At 36.4% G+C, this 16,660-nt stretch overlaps 1 protein-coding gene across 6 annotated transcripts in view; it reads right to left on the bottom strand.

The window, feature by feature from the left end:
* Nucleotides 1–16,660, bottom strand: part of CHRM3 (cholinergic receptor muscarinic 3) — a 255,601-nt gene that overhangs the window by 55,171 nt on the left and 183,770 nt on the right. The window contains exon 1 of one of the 6 annotated variants that reach the window (XM_048936922.1): nt 13,583–13,635. The exons of 4 other annotated variants lie outside the window; for them this stretch is intronic. The gene's annotated coding sequence lies outside the window, so the exon portion shown is untranslated. Of the gene's footprint in view, nt 1–13,582; nt 13,636–16,660 lie in introns of those variants that run through there. One more of the 6 variants, XM_048936923.1, reaches the window with a different exon arrangement.

Raw genomic sequence — 16,660 nt, 5'->3', positions numbered from 1 at the left:
ATGATGTGGCAAGCATGGGGAGAGGTGGGCTCAGGATCACACAATCTCCTCCCACTTACACAACTTGGACATAAACCTCCTATACTTTTAATCCTCAAGACAAAACAGGCTGTTTTAGCACCTCCAGACATAGGTCAAGAGCTCTTATAAAGAAATTTACATTCTGATTATTCAGCAGCTAAAAGAGAGAGAACAAGAAAAGAAAGCAGTACTACAGTTCACTTACATTGTTGGGAATAGTAGGTTCATGGGAACTAGTTGAAGCAGCATACAGTCCTACCTGGGGAACAGAGGGAAAGTGTTTTGCTGCTTGTGATTTTAATCTTTCTACATCACTTTTTCATACCTCATATATCTTTGCTTGAGGCCTTTAATTCAGTACTCAGTATGACTTTTTTGGATGTTCCTAGGCAAAATTCGGGGACCAGATAACTAGTGTCACTACAAAGACTGTTCTGCGGGAATAGCTGATGTGCAGTACTACTACTACATGCTTACAACAAAGGTATAATGTATTAACTTCCCTGATCTTAAATATAAGCATCATGCCTGTGATTTCAAGTTTTACGCAGATTTTACATCTTTAATTTTAGAACTGTTATCATGTGAATGAAAATATTGCGAGTGGTAGGGCCCCAAAGCAACTATGAAAAGAAGTAAGAGAAAAGGGAATATGTAGATAGAAAATTGAAGTGGTGTAGTGGTGGTGTTAAAAAGCACCTTGGCAAATGCTAGCAAGTCCTTAGTTAATGATTATTACTTGTCTCCATTTACTGCATAAGCCTGGTGGACCCAGACAGAAAAAATGGGAATCAAACAACTGTTTCAGCTACCAAATCTCTACACAAAAACGTATTTCCACAGCTCTATTTAAACAAATATTTAAATTGAAGCTAAATTTTACAGCTTAGTAATCTTTCTGCAATTTTGATTACTGAAGTTCATTACAGTGTTTTCAAATATCTACTCTGGACTGTAGTAAAATATGATTAAGTTCACCAGCATCTGATGAAATAGTTATACAAAACAGAAATGCAAATAGATAACAAATAACTTGAAAATAAATACAAAACACCACCACCACCACATATTATTAGGAAGAAAAGCAAACATAGAAATGTAATATCTACATTGCTTAGAGAAGGAGCTACATACAGCTGAGGAAAACAACCTGCATATAGTCACAAGGAGAGAGAGTCTTTATTATCCAAAAAGTATCTATTCTATTGTGGTATTTTAATTAGACTTCCACAATCTCTTGGCTTTAGGAGAATTTCAGTATTAGCAGAATTCTGCTTTTGCAAAAATATTTTTCTTCTATATAAAGTCAGCAAACAGATTTTCAAAAGTCAATTCATTTGATGGCTTTGCATTGTTTCTGTGTCTGTGACAGTTCAAGTAATACAATACTTGGGACATTTTTTTAAATTCATAAGAATCACAAAAACAAACAGTAACTACATGCTTACATGTACAGTATTCAGAGTTGCTATTATTATGCTCTGAAATGAAAAGCCTTTGAAGTCCAGAAATGAGCTTTTCAAACTGGACAGTGGAAAGGGACTCTGTACCCCAGTAAAATTATTTTATGAAGAAAAAACGGAACAGAGAAGATAGGGAAAAGACACAGCCCCTCTCTGCTCCTCGAGCCAAAGTACAGCCAAGAATAATGTGTGATATTATCAGCAAGTAATACTGAGGTTCTCTGTAGGTGGCAAACATAATACAAGTGCTGGCAACTGAGCAAAATTAATGGCAATTTTCAAATGATGTAATGGAAGTGTGAGGCCAACTAAAGAAAGGTCAATAAAACATACACACTGACAAGAATCCTAATACTTAGAAAACTACTTGGAGATGAAAACCTCAGGAAATCACTCTGAATATACTACTGATGAAGAAAATTATAAAAAAATTAAAAATGCATGACTGTATTCTTGCTTTATGCATACACTTAGTTATTAGTCACAAGAATGTTTCAAGGATCTGATTATTATGTTTTCAAGTTTACTAAGCACAGAAATAACAGGTTTTGACATGATACCATTTGTGACCTATTTTTTTTTTTTAATTTATTTTTAAGGCCATATATGGTTCTAGCAGCTGCCTGCAATCTGCCAAAAAGAAAAATGAACAAACAAGCTGAAGTTAACAGACCCTCAATTCTCCTTAATTTGTGGACCCAAGCATGGTATTACTGAATTTTATACATAAAGTACATTGTGCTGTAGCTGCTTTTGAATCAAATCAGTTTCTTCTGGCTCCTTACACATAGTTCACAATATATTTTAATTCATGGACTGACTCATTGCTGCTTTTCTTAGCTACTCGCAAGTGTGAAGCAGAAGGGTCACACAAGTATCTGATTTGCCTTGGGATTTTGCGGCTTTGGGAAGTGGATAGAAGCATTTTCCTCTGTGTCCTTGATCCCTGAAGGCTGTGCCACTGCTGACAGCCCCCAAGGCCACTCTTGCATCTCACCTGTATGTCAGAAATCCTCCCTCCTTACTAAACTGATAGATAAAGCATTTCTCACATTGCTGCATGTGGGCAACACAGCTCTTGTCTCAGCATCTCTGCTGACTGTGTACTACTTCAGCAGGCAATAATACTCAAACACTGTTTTCATACACAGAGCATAAAAAAAAGACTGCTGAAAGTTACATCCCCAAACTCAAATTTCCCTGTTCCAGTCATGAAACTCAGTGTACTAGAGTATAGCTCTTCTAAAAGACACCATAATAAAATAAACATATGAAATCACACTTTATGCAACTACGGAAGTCCCCAATAAAAGCAACCCTGTGAGAAAATGAGCCCATTCACTCCCTCATTGTACCTCCTGAAATTTCAGACTTTCTGTAATAACTCTTCATATAGTTTACATTTTGTCTGTGTGTTTACGTAAACCTTATTTTTACTTATCTGATAGATATGGGCTGAAATCTAGTTATATGTACTAAGAAAAGCAAAGATCCTAGGCATAAACAGAACAATATCAAAGCTATATGTTGTGTATAGAGCAAATAGGACTATGTGACACCGTAAATGAAGATATGAAGGATCCCAAACTTTCAAGAGTTAATAGCAATCAGAAAGGCTAAAGAAACCATTTTCATCAACTGAAAAATATCTATCAAATTCAATAAAAGGACTAGCAAAAAACCAAGAAGTGTTTCTACATCCATTTCAATTTTAGAACGTGTTAATTGGAAGACAAAGGTTACTATACAAAAAAATCTACTGAAATGATTTAAACACTCAGTCATAATGTATGGTAAATGAAATGTGGTGTACTTCAACACAGCATTATATCCGATTTTAGTATTTTCATTACATACTTATAAACATCAGAGTCTGTCAATTTCATATAATTTTGCTGAATCATATCAAAACAGATTTTATTTTTAACTAGACTTCAAAAAGAATTTCAAAGCTTAATTTTTATCTAAAAGCTATGTTTCAAAGCACCAAAAATTCTTCAGGAATGTTCTATCTTTCATACAACAGTATTTACACTCCGAAATTGCTTTCAGGTCAGCGTTCAATTTGATCACCAGAAAGCCTTTAATGTTCTGGTATAGTTAAATAGGAACTATCTTACTAGTCAGAAATTAGTTTCAAATGACTATTCAAAAGACAGAACAATGAAGCAAGACAGAGAAAGTGCAGACTGACATGTAGTATGAGGAAAGAACATAATTCTGTAACTAATAAGAGTAACCAAATAGCCACTTTCAATTTTCAGTAATCAAATATTTTTAAGCATTGTGATAACCAAAGAATATAATAAGAATATAATTTAACACATATAGCCTTTATAAAAAGGGCAATGTGCTTTGAAATCAGATTATTTTCTATGCACCTACATAGCAGATAATCTGCCAGATGGGGAGAGCTGCAGCTTGAGGGGGTGGGGGAGAAGGGAAGCAGCCTTCAAGTGAGAAATGCACAAGGAGAAGACCCAGCTGCTCCTCTTCTCCCCACCTGGACCTCTGCTAGACTGTCCAGCTACTCTGTTTTGTATCTAGCAAATTTACCTTTGTCACACATGCCATATTTCTATTTCTAATTAAAAAAAAAAAAAAAAGACAAATAGGTCACAAAGCAGATACACAAAAAAGCATCAGTAACTGAATTATATTAGTGGCCGTTGACAGGAAAAGCAATTAATTTCATATTAGTATCTTTATGCTAAAATGGAATCAATACTAATTAGAAATAAAATGAACTGGATGTACTCATTACTAAGTTAAATGTTCATAATATGAGATCATAGCTCCACACTATTGTAAGTTTATTTGTGATGCAAGATAACAGTAAGGACTATGAGCAAGTACAACATATTTTGAAATAGTGGTAGTAAAATAAGTTTCAAAAGTTTGAATAATCCTGTACACACGGTAATAATATAGATTGTGTGAAGTACTACTGGAGGTAAGCATAATACATTTTACATCTGTGAATCCTAAGCCAACTGCAAAATTACACTTTGGGGAAGGAACTGAAACGCTGTATTGATATCTCTAATTTGAACTTAAGTTGAATATTTCTTTTATATAAGAAAAGAGAAATTTATGAAATACGAAGGTTTTAAATTCAGCAGATATCATTTTATGCTTTTCGAAGTCCTATTGACCTTATGGAGAAAATAAATTTTAATTTTGTTCTTTGAAACAACTTTTTTTGCAGCTGTAATAGTATGAGGACAGAAGAGAAACAGTCTGAAGACATAGGTAATTTATTAATCTTCTATTAGTCAAAATGTGAGAATTAGGAGAAGAGGAAAACTTAATTTAGCATTATGTTATACATATTCTTTGTCAGGAAGTCAATGTGAAAAAATGTCCTATCCCTACATTGCAGCTCCCCACACCATCACTGTTGTCAATACAAGTGATAACGGCACTGTATTTTTCGTTTGGGTGGTTCTTGTGCTGTTGGTGGTTAAACTGATGTACAGACAGTCAAGACATCATAAACAGCTGTATCAGAAGAACTCAGAGGACAGCAGAATATGATGCTGGAGCAGGAAAGAGCAAGTAGGAGCAACTATGGTACTGAGGTTTTCTCTTACGGAAATTCAGTTTTGCAGTTCCCTTATCCAGTCTATCACAGTGAAGCAAAACCCAGCTTGGAACAGGTCAGGTGCAAGGGTTGTTAGCTTAAATGCTCTCCAGTTGTTAAGGTAAAAAAAAGTTAGATAACACAATTTAGAGGGAGAAGAAATGACAGGATAGTAGACTAGAACAAAGAAAGAAAGAGTAAATCAGAAATTCAGTGAAGTGGGAGCAGAAAGACTATAAGAAAACAGAAGTAACCTCTCCTATGAGACCATTTTGGTAATCAGGAAAGGGTTAAATCTCACTTCCTAGACTCTTCCAGTAAATATCTTTCACATGAATTTCATAGTGATGATGACTGGATTTAAGATCAATACAAGGAGACTACTGTAGGGAAATCAGCCTTCAGAATCTTTTTTTAATCAGTTTTCTTTTTAAGTCCATTGTCTGTATAAGTCCACACATAGTTGTAGCTGATGTACCTAAAAATTATACATGAAAGCATTAAATACACAAGATATAGTGTTTTGCATTTTGCATTGAGTATTTGTAGTTCCCATGATTTATAAGCTCTTATTTGAAGGGAGCACATATTATGTGTTATGGTTCTGGTGATTCAGCTGATCAAGTTATAACAATTAGAACAGCTAAAACAAACCTTTCTTTAAATTCCACTGACTACTGACAAGATCACCACTGACCAGGACATTCGATGCTTCATTTGCATGAAGACATCCACACACAGGCACCTAGATTTATGTCTTAGTCTAAAACTGAATCCTGCTCAAACAGCTTCTAAAAATCCTGTATTAGTTGCATTTTAGGCATGCTTTTCCTTATCACTGTAAGCATTGTCATCTTAAAGCATAGATGAACATGCCTTGCTGGAGAAGAAACACACAACTTGTACTGATCTGAACCAGTGAGATACTGTATCATTGCGTGTTGGTGAAAAGGTGATAAGCTATCCAACCCAGCTCTGCAAATGCTTGAGTGGGACCCCTTTAATAAACTCTTGAGGTTTGTTACCAAGCCTAGAGAGAAAAGGATGTGCAGCTTTAACCCAAGGAACTGAACTGTCTGGTGAGCCACTCTGGGAAGAATTACCAAGGAACAAATGTATGTACAAGCTTTAAAGCTTCCATTTTACGTTCCAGACCTGTTTTACAGAGCTGAAGAAGACTTCACAGAAGTAATTTTATCTTCTCCTCACAGACTAGCTACTTTTGTTCTGAAATTCCTGAGAGATAAAGGAGTCCCATCATGCAATTTTTGAGTCACTTTCACAACAAAAAAAACTAATTGTAATTAGAATCATGTCTTTAATTAGCTTCTTCATTTGATATTTGGGATTTCTACAAATTAGAATAGATATTAAGAATTGCTAGTGTTCTTGAATATAACCTTCCCAAGGGTGGGGAAGAGCTATCAAAATTCTTGGTTGGTCTTTTACAGTCCGTTTACTCTTCCTACTTACACTACTTATTTGCTAGGTTTTCCCTATTGAAGTTGTTGTAATTTCCAGGCACAATGCAACTTTGTATTAGGAGCACTGAACTGGAACACATCTTCTGGATTGTGAAGGCAATGTTTAAGAAATCAAATAATGTAATTCACACATATATTAAGCTGAAAATCCAGTAACTCCTCACAAAAGAAGGCTACACAAAAGCCTCTTCCATTGTCTGGCTGTGAATAATGAATAAATACAAGACCATACTCCAGTCCCAGTGCTCTGGCAATGCACAATCACCTTCCACAGCAGCATCTGTAGCACTAGCCACCACTCCTACTGAAGCATCACCCATGTGCCAGCCAATAGGTTTGAACATGGAGATAACATAAATTCGTATTTCTGATTGATTTTAAATTACAGTTAAAAAAATAAAGACTGACTGTTTACTAGAAGGATGTCCTGTTTCCCATTTCACTCATAGGGTGCAGTGGGCAGAAAAAAAGTTTGAGATAATTCAAACAAGATAAAAGTAAAACTGATAAACCTAGGACAATGCTACGCTGCAGGCAGTAAGCTACTTTCTTTGTAAACACGTGATGGAAATACTGTGACGTTCAATTTTCCTAATCTTAAACTCAAGTAAACTCCATTTGAACTTATTAGGAACATCCCTATTTGAAATTCTGGCTCATTACTCATTTATTACACACGATACCTCTGAGTAATATGAAACATATCACATCCTCATAGCCATCACCATGAAATTAGACTGAGCACCTCACAGAATGTATGATTCTCTTAGAAGTTGTTTTCACTGGATTGTGTACCAACATTCTAGACCTTGTGAGACTATTTTTTTCCCCCCCACACACAACAATAAAGGTTTTACTGAAGCCAGGCACACTAAAGTATTGGAAGAGATAAAAAAAAAACAAATAATTAAGTAATTCTATAAAGTGATATATTTCAAATCTGTTACAGTAATATAAAAAAAAATCTACCATTATTCATAGCAGATTTATGTAAGGCAATGAATTACTGATTTATTTCCACTCTCCTCTAATTAATTTCTTTCCCCTCCTAGTGTAAGTTAATATAATAATAGAAAAAATCTCAATTGGACAAAACTGGCCAGGTAGCTAATTAATGAAGAGATGTTGTAACTTTGATACATTCTTATTCTAATACATCAGGCCAGTAGCCTTTGTCTAAGATGCATAACAGTTGGTGTAATATTATGTTTGTTTATCTAGCCCTTTACCAACCTATAGCTGATGAATTTCACTGTTTTCTGAAGTATGATGATCATTCCTCTACTACAGAATTACCAAACTTTGTATTGAATTAAACATTAACATGTTTATTCATCCCAAGTAGCAGCAAGATCTTCCTTCATCACAAAGCACTTTAAAATCGCAAATGAGCCAAATACATATCTATTCCTTGTCCATTTATGAAGTGAAATTTTGCAATATCCTACTCTTAAGCAAAGCTCTGAAGCATCATACTGGTGTAGCAGCTTTCCACAGACAAGTCTCATGACAGTCTTCACATCCCAAGTCAGATGAGAACAGTGGTACATATGTGTGGTACATATATAAAAACACACTTTACATAGGAATAAGTTTCCCAGTTACTGAAGTATTGACTAGTCCTTTGAGAAGTCCTTTTAGGAGCTTACCTTTAAATCTGCCTTGGTTATTTAAACTGCTGTCTCCCTGTAGCTTTTTCTCCTCATTGCTAACATACTATCTGCTCTCCAGGGTTCTCTTAGAAATGGTTTTGCTTTGAACTTACTTGTTTGACTCTCTACCCACTAAGTCAACTGTTCATGGGATGAATGCAAATTAAACTCATTTTGAGTTCAAAGAAAAGAAATTCATTCTTGATAGTGAATTACCAACCTAGCTAGAATTATATACAAATGCTATATTTTAATCAATACTTTGAAATTAGCTCATGGAAATACTATACAGAAAAATAAAATAATACAAATAAGAACAATGGCTATGTCACCACTTCTCTCACAGCAGAGAGAAGTTTCCTTCAAGTTATTGCAGGAATCTTTGGATTAATCATCTTAACCAACGAACACTTGTTATATCTATTGGAACATCTTAAGTATCCTAAGGGATACTTAATGTCTCCTCTGGGAAGGTACATATCTTCACAATATGTCATTGTTTGTTTGCTGAATCAGTGTTCAATAACCTTCCCTCTCTGTTGTCCACACTACTGTTTTCATTGCAAAGTGCCTGGCAGGTTTCCAACATTTTACATTTCAGAATGCAATCACAGCACACAGTGTTGCTTCTACTACTACCTACCTTTAGCTAACCTTTCTCAAAATAAAGTCGTAACAATAACGTGTCAATACTTACTGTGCATATATTTCACAGTGCTAATTTTTTACAGTGATTCATGCACAGATCCAGCTCACCAAACATCCTGCTGACCTATACAAGGCTCCCTTCAGAAAGACCTAGCCAGCAAGGAGCTCTGGTAGGAAAGTGAGATGTAATTCATATGATGCTGCTTATTCCAGTCTCTGATATGTGAAGCATGCAGGAGCCAGAGTGAAATTATTGTGAGCCAACAAAATAATTCTTCTTTCCATTGCACATGTATGTCTCTTGTGGCTCACACAGATGTGTACTTGCAGGGTAACAGTGAATCACTGCTCTTTCCTTGTGATCTATTGCAAAACCATGATTGAGCTTCTAGTATGTGATAATTTTTCAGCATAATTTTACATGGCTAAATCCTACAATATATATGGTCCCCTTACACGACCCCCATAATCAATGCTGTTCCTACCTTGGCCTCAGTTTATTTGATTTGGAAGTCCATGTCATAGCCAACTTCCTTACAAGATCACAACAACTGACACTGTCATTAGATCTCACGTGATCATTTACCCAGCAGGTCTTCTTAACCTGTGGGCCACATAAATCCCAGGAGAGCTTGCGGTGTGCCACGTGGCCTGTGCCATCATGGCAGCAGCTCTTCCTTGCTGAGTGGCCTGGACCTGCCCCAGGAGCAAATCCAATGCTCAGGAACAACAAAAACATTGGCCCAAGACACGTCCTCTTCACTCAGCACAGCCCAGGGAAGCCAAAAACTGGATACCCATGGTTTACAGTGTTTCACTGCCTCTACTAAGCCAGACTCCAGCCTTCTTTGTACCTGGCACACAGTAATCAGTACTAGCCATGTCCCATGGCCATGTCCAGGCAGAGTTGCACTTCACTTCACAGTCTGAACACAATCAAGGTTTTTGCTCTTTCAAGGCAGAAAATGTATAATATACACATAGGAAATAATTTGTAAAATTCATATTTCAAAAATGCTTTTCTTTTGTATTTTCCTAAAGCAAAAGCTATCCTAAGTACTTCCAGCTTCAAAAAGGAATTCCTATTTCTGCATATACTACTATGCAAAATTCTGGTCAGAAAACTGATTGCTAAAAGAAGTAAATAGCTCATAACTCCATTTTTACTTGCAGATGAGTACAAGAAGGTCTGTTGAGCATCTAGGATTTGAATTGACTTCTTTATCACACATACAAGGCAGAGGAAGGAAGGAACTTTTTTTTAAATGGAAACACTGATGTGCAAACCAGCTAAGACTCACTACCCTTTTTCAAATAGAGCAATAATTGATAAGCTTAAAGTAGCCAAAAGCAATTCCTGACTTGAATGCTTTCATTCTAATGGTATAATATAAATGTACCAGTCCTCAACCTCTCATAGTATTAGCCCAGAATACTTTGAAAAGAAAGCTTTGCATGGACAGCAGAGGGCTCAGGCCAGAGCGTTTGTCTACAACACTGAGCAAAAATCCTAAGGGTGAATTTTATTCATTTATTTATTTTTTAAGTTTCCTTCTTCATACAACCTAATTGTGTTTAACTTCTTAAGCACAGCCTAACAACTGCACCTTTTTTTAGCATATTTTTATGACATAATGCATTGTTTTTTGATCCTTTTGAAAGCAGGTTTCTCATCAGCTCTACAAAATTGAGAGTTAACTTCTAACAAGAATTAAAATAAGAGAAATTGTAAACACTAATTGTGGTCCACAGACTGCCTTTTTCCCAAATTGCTGTTCTGTCTGGCTTTTGCATTGTACTACTGAGTGATGGAGAATGGCAGCAGAGCTATGCCCACTACTCCAGTAGAAACTCTCCAGTGAATGATAGCAAAAGAACAGTAGGTCTGCTTCCCTACTTTGCCACCTTGGTTACAGCCTCCCTCTACCTGTTCTGTTGAGACAAGACTTTGCCATTCCACTTCAGCCTGCTTTGGTATCATTGAAAGCAAAACATTATTTAAATATGGACACAAATGAACACATTGTCATGAACTATACTTTCTTTAGCATGTCTGCATCCTATTCGGCTTGTTTGCTGCTTGCCCTTAAGCATAGGATCCTGTACAGAACTGAACTGTAAAACTTCCAAAGGAGTTGGGAGTTCTATTGCTGCCTTGGTTACCAAAACAGGCTCTACAGAAAGAATACTGCTGACAAAACAGCATAAAGTTGAACACCAAAAAGGTTTGACTTGGACATTTCTACATGGAGTTGCAGCACTATCACAACTGCAGTCTTGAATACATTATTTCCATAACTGTATATAAGACAGCATGTCCTGATTCATGTACATGAGGGGTACAAAACATCTACAGTATTTCAAGTCATAACAAAGAGGCAACATAACCTGCAGCAACCAAAAATGTGACATGGGAGGTACTGTATTTCTTTGTTATTGCTGTTGCCAAGATCACTTTAAAAGCTTCAATTTCCAATGACTGTAACCCTCAATTCCATTCAAATGCAGAAGTAACTTCTTAATGGATATTCCACTACATGCAGCCTGAACTCTCTCTTTGTCAAGAGAAGATCGTCTTCTTGGAAGGACAAGGACTACTTCTGCCCCAGCACCACAGTCTGCTGTATATGCCCACCAAACAGACAAGGTTTTCACCAAGATCACCAAAAGAATGTCAGCTCCTGTGCAACTGTCCCAGTTTAGGTGAACACACGCTGGGGATGCAGTAAGTCTGCAACATCTGGTAGTGAAAGAACAGCATCCTGGACTTGAGTGCTTTTTCAGGCTGCTGAGTTAACAGGCCTGTATACAGCTATGCTGAGCTGTGTCTTAGGATGGTACTTCTCTGCTGTGCCCAGAAGTAAGCGTTAAGTAAGAAGTAAGAAAAAATGTTAGAGGTGAGCCTGAAACTGTCAGGCCTTTTTTTGTGTTCTATTGAATTGATTCATTCCTGTGTGCTTGAAAGCAGAAATAGACCCTTGTGTAATCACGATGTCCCTTGCAGTCCCTCTGGATGTTATTTTCATTGAATCTTTAGCCAATCTCATTAGTGCTCTCAGAGGAATTTAGTTCCTATCGACTGCGGAAACACCATAACGATAATCAATTAGGAAAACCTATGCAAGCACATCTCTGGCAGGAGTAGACTATTTCCACAATGCATTTTCACCTTTTGTCAGCAAGGGTAGCACTGATAGCAGAGGCCAGGTTGCTAAGATAATGAGACAAAGCCACATACAGGTGGGAAACAGAAACTCTAAAGATAGAAGTTTTTCTACTACTTCTTTGGTGAATGACTGTACATAGTAGCTTAGAATCTCAGATTTTCCAGGATAATATGGTCCATTTTGACATATTTTTTCCCTGACGATTGACCATACAGTCACTCAGCAGCATTCTTTTAGCTAGCAAGTTTCCAAGTACTTATTATATAAATAGCATTATTTATAACATTTATATAGTAAGTGTTTTGTTTATGTTCATTAAAACAAACAAGTTAAAACAGGCTGTATTGGAAAAAAAAAACTAAAAGAAAATGACAAAAATCTCACTCTAAAATGAAATATAACTCAACCTTGACAATAACAGACCTAAAAGCTGCCCCACCTCAAAATCTTTCTTAAGATCTTCAAGAATTCACATGGATTAACTCAGAACCTTGTATCTGAACCACTGCTTCTCTTTGAGCATTTACCCAACACTGAACCACAGCAACAGAAATGAGATAGAGAAAAAAACTCACATTGCTTGTACACTATGACTTTTAATAGAGTAGCATGAGCTCTACTGCAACTAATATTAATAATCCTTTTCTATTTAAAGAAAGAAAAAACCAAATCCTCATCAGTTCTACATACTACTACAAATTGCTCAGAAATCCACATTCAGATTTGGCATCTCTGCTCATGTAACAGAACACGGCAAAGGCACCAAGTTTTAGTGTTGCTTCACTCAATATTTGCATAGATAAATCACATAAGAGATAGTGCTTTTCTTGAAGGCTCCTTTCATGAACACCCAAAAATAACAGCAAGACTCTGACCTGTTGAATGTTCTTAGTATCTGGAAACTCAAAGCATACTCCTGCCACTTTCTGTAATAGTGACCAAGGTATTCAGAAAGTAGCAAAGCACTAAATAAATGCTCCAGAGGTAATAGTTTCCTGTCTCTCTCACTGTGCCTAACCTAGACACCTGCAGGATCCAGAAAGCTGCGGTGCCCTCAACATTCAGATGAAAGTTATCATGTATGTACAAAAACCAGGCAAGATTCACTTGGAAGGCCACAATGCCCTTCTCCATCTAATTCTACTTTCTAGATGTAGGAGAAATGAATTTAAAAGGAACCTATAAAGTCTTCACACTTCATCTCAAAATTAACTATCTGAATAGAGATCATTTGCTAGAAGGGGAGTAACTTGCTAAGAATGACTGTGAACACTTTGATAAGACCAATCAGCTTAACAGTATCTACCTGCCAATTTCTGTAAGCAAAGAAAGATGCCTCTACTCCACAGTTAATGTTTTAAATACAAAAAAGTGGGACAACTGTAGTTCTCTGAACGTTTGTTATTTCAGAGAAATAACATCCTTATTTAAGATAAATAAGAAAAAATGCTGGCATAGTCAAGGTAATAATCAGAAAGATCAACGTGATGGAATAGTGATACAGGCAGTGTAACAACAAGGGGACTAGCACAATAGAATAGTGTTACAAAGAAAAAGAGCTCACCTATCTCTGAAGAGCTAGGCTTGCAAGGGAAACTCCACAAAGATCGAGTGAAAGTGTTTAACTAGATAACCTTCCCCAGTGGCAATCAATCCTTAAATAAGGTCCACCCCTGCCAGTCACACACTGAATTGCCTCCACCTGTGCTCCCAGGGCTGACCAGGTCCTTTCCCCAGCTGCTCAATCACTGGGTTAGGCCATTACTTAACAATTACCATATAATATGTTATTCACCTAAAATGAACTCTGCCTGTTCGTTTAGCACTCACTAATTACTGTCCATTTAATTTTCCTCCCAAAGCACACATCAGCCAGACAGATGAAGGCAGATTATCTGCAAGCAAGCCAACAACATGAGCTGCATGGTATAGTTGTAAGCAGCTGCATACAGGCCTGGCTAAGCTGCTGAACAGGCTATGGTAGTGCATAAAGAGAAACATAATGCTTTATGTGAGGATGTACTTCAGAGAGGCCTGGGGATGGCTGAAGTGTAGCAAAAGCAAAGATTTATGGTGGTGGATTTATTTTTTCAATAATGCATGATGCAGACAGCAAGAGCAAGATGCATTGGCAAGAGGTTTCTTACCAGACATGTGGGATGGGGACTTAGTCTTTGCATAAGAGAAATGTGTTGCATAAGAGGCAAGAGTCTGGACAAGGAGGTTTAGAGGCAGACATAGTGATTTTTAGAGGAATAACCTAATTGTTTTCAGGGAAGAAATTCCTGTCCAGTGTGATTGCAAGAAATGGTGCAAGTACATTTGTTATCCTTTGAGTACCCTCAAGAGTGGTAAATGCATATATCTTATTTCTACACAGTTACACGTGGTGTTCATGTGCTACAAAAATATCACAGTGTTAAGACCTTGGAGATGATAGCAAAAAATAACATTGAAATATTATTTAATTTTGCTTAAGAAAATACTCTTTCTCCCTCTAATATACATCACAGATTACATAAGAAAATTGTTTCATATTAATGAAGAACAGTCTGAGTAAGATAGGATTTGAGCACTTAAGTATGCTTAGTGGTTAGAGAACTAATGAGCTCCCTCTGACTTCAGCCCTAAGACTCTGAAGCACTCAGAAAATGTTAGAAAGGAAATTCTGTCTAACCTAAAAATCTCATTAAATTTAAAAAAAAAAAAAAAAAAAAAAAAAAAAAAAAAAAAGAAACAGGCTGCTGAAACTCCACTGACAAATACACACATAAATTCATTTTAACTGGATATGGTAACCCAAGCAGATAGGCTAGAATGCTTAGAGAAATAAAAGCAGAGGGAATAATGATAACTGGGAAAATGGTGTACTATGGGCTTGATATTTTCTCTCTATATATATTCTTAGTTCCTTGTTCCTTAGACTGAATTCCAATTTCAACATTCTGTAAATGTAACAAAAAAAGCAGTAGTGGGATACAATGAACTCTGGGTACGCATCTACTGATACTATCTACTCTGTAACATTTAAACTGATAGAGAGCCCTGAGATACTGCATCTATATTATTTTGGCTTTGAATTGCTACTAAACTGAAGAGCTTGCCAAACAATGTTCTTTTTTTTTTTTTCTCTGTTCTCCGCACTGCACAACATAAGCTCAATGATAGCTTTGTCCTCCCTTTGCAGTTTCTTGCACTCTGCTTAACCTTTCATTCTTAGATTATAATGCAGATGTGTTTTTCACTGAAGATTGTGCAGATTTCCATGTATGTGCCTTAATTTTTAAACAACCATTTGAAGAAATACACTAAAAATATATTGGATTAGAAGCAATTCCCATTAATGCAAAGTATGCATTTTGAGTTTGTTACTGCAAAATAAAATTACATCCATAGCAAAGACAGCAGTCCCTAAACATGGGCATGAATTTCAGCTGTGGTCAAGAAAATATAATCAGTTCAATGTAACTGAAGCTAGTGTCTCTTGAGAAGCTGAGACTGCAGGAACATATGAACTTAATAAAAGGAGGCAGGCTGTTAGAATCACAGACCACTTTAGATTGGAGGGGACCTTAAAGATCATTAGTTCCAACTCTCCTGCTTGCCAACCATAGATCAGGCTGCTTGGTCCTCTGAAGGTAATCAGAATCAGAATCTCATCAAAAGTGTTATGATGGAACAGGAAAAAAAATCCAACCTGATGTGGACTGCAAACATAAGAGGGTGTTTGAATCCATAAACGAAGAAAAATCTGCTCAGTATTTAGGCGCTATTGAGAAGAGAAAGGTAAACTGAACCCAGTGGTGGCATAGAGATAATTATATAAAAGTTTATTTTTTGTAATATAGATCAAGACATTTCTTCTCACTTAGGAAAGAGAATGCCAGAGGAAAAACACAGCTAAATGATCTAATTGATTTCAGTTTGCTTTTATTTTATTTTATTTGTATGTTCACTTTGAATTCATTTCTTTTCATATCACACAGAAAATAAAACTCGAGGTAAATCTCTATTTCTATGCATGCTACATGCCAAGTACATGTGTTTTAGTGAGAACAAAGTAGAATATAGCTGTTGATTCACGTAAAATAAAAAACAAATTTAAATTAAATATTTGTGTGAAAATAAAATATTTAAGGGAAGGGTATAAGGTGGGTTATACAACTTTACTGATTAAATCACACAGTTCAGTACTGAAATCATATTCTTATAGTCTGGATATGTCTTTGGTGTTCCTGTCTGTGAATAGGTGCCTTAGTCACACACTCTCCAAAGAGTCTATCCATTACACAAAATCCTAATCCAGTCCCTTTTAGGGATTTGGCTCTCTTAACAAAGAAAGTAAGATACACTTCAGCTTGAAACTTCTATTGATGCTGTTTCTTTTTATTGAGGCTGTTGCTAAGATGACTACTTTGGGATTTCTGAGCCCACACCCTCGACTCTATCTTTTCAGGCAGCCACTTCCCCTGCTAAAATCCAGGCATTATGAGTCATCTGCCTCCGTGAGCCAACAAATGCCTCTTAACCTTTTCCCAGCTGAGAGAATTACAGTAGAAGGAGGTGTTTAGACAAATTCTAATGAACTTTTAAATCAGAAGCAGTGTGTGGGACAGAATTTGGTCCTAAAGGTCTTTCAGAA

The sequence above is a fragment of the Lagopus muta genome, chromosome 2 (assembly GCF_023343835.1).
Source record: "Lagopus muta isolate bLagMut1 chromosome 2, bLagMut1 primary, whole genome shotgun sequence".
Classification (NCBI taxonomy): domain Eukaryota; kingdom Metazoa; phylum Chordata; class Aves; order Galliformes; family Phasianidae; genus Lagopus; species Lagopus muta.
The sequence above is the reverse complement of the archived record's forward strand: the minus strand, read 5'-3'. Positions and strand labels throughout refer to the sequence as shown.